A 1,159-nucleotide genomic window follows, 5' to 3' on the forward strand; every position below is an offset into this window, starting at 1 on the left:
TAACAGTCATTGGCTGGAAGTGTAGCTCTGAGTAATTTTCTTTGAGCACTTGAAAACACAGGATGGATCTCCTGTGGCAATCTTGGTTCACTAGCTTTTTGAAATGCATGCATTTGGAAAGCTGCTCTAAGTTCACATCGTGTTAATTAAGGAAAGAGCACATATTACCAGTTTCCATTACATGAGTAGCAGGATATCTTTATTTTTCTGAAATTAGAGATTTGGGTGCTCGCTTTGGCAGCGCATATACTAAAATTGGAACGAAACAGAGAAGATTAGCATGGCCCCTGCACAAGGGTGACATGCAAATTCGTGAAGCGTTCCATATTTTTTCTGCAAGGCATATAATAGTAAAAACGGCAAAAGTTTGTGATAAAGAAAAAACATTAGGAGCAGCAAGGCAGAAGAAAACAACTTACAAAGGAATCCCTATCAGGCTTTCAGTGGATTTCTCGGCAGAAACCCTATGGGATAGGAGAGAACGGAATGATGTACTCAAAATACTGAAAGACAAAAATTTTCACCCAAGGATGCTCTATCCAGTCAAACTTTCCTTCAGATACAATGGAGAAATAAAATCTTTCTCAGACAAACAAAAGCTGAGGTTGTTCATCTCCACTAGCCCTGCCCTACAAGAAATAATTAAAGATGCCCTCACACCAGCAACAAAAAGGCAAAGGTCTACAAACCTCTGATCAAGGAGATAAATAGACAGACCCGATCAGAAACCCACAGCTCTCTACCAGCACAGGGAGGCAAAGGCTCAGTTACAACTTAAAAGAGAGAGGAACAGAAGGCATCAAAAGTAACGACAAACACTTCAACTCAGCCGCAAACTCACAAAATTAAAAACAGAACAATTTGTAACAGCAGTGACTCAGAAGGGGAGAGGAAAGGGAAGGAACCTACTTAGGTTAACAGAGATAAGAGACTATAAGAAAATGGACTGTCTCATCTCCAACATCTTTCATACAATCGTCACGGTAACCACTAAACAAAAATTAGAGATTTGGGAGAAGGTATTTATGTAACATGGAATTACTGAAAGAATTTTGGATAGTTGTAATTAAAATACAGATTGTTCTCTTTGTAAACAGGCAGTTTACTGGGGGCATCTTTCCAATGACGTACCTTATACTTTAGTAAAAGAACCTCATTA

At 38.9% G+C, this 1,159-nt stretch overlaps 1 non-coding gene across 1 annotated transcript; it reads left to right on the forward strand.

Moving 5' to 3' along the window:
- Positions 1–225: 225 nt before the first annotated feature.
- Positions 226–332, forward strand: LOC111768504 (U6 spliceosomal RNA). Its single transcript, XR_002800904.1, has one exon. It is a non-coding gene; the product is annotated as a U6 spliceosomal RNA (small nuclear RNA).
- Positions 333–1,159: the final 827 nt, after the last annotated feature.

The sequence above is a fragment of the Equus caballus genome, chromosome 16 (assembly GCF_041296265.1).
Source record: "Equus caballus isolate H_3958 breed thoroughbred chromosome 16, TB-T2T, whole genome shotgun sequence".
NCBI lineage: Eukaryota > Metazoa > Chordata > Mammalia > Perissodactyla > Equidae > Equus > Equus caballus.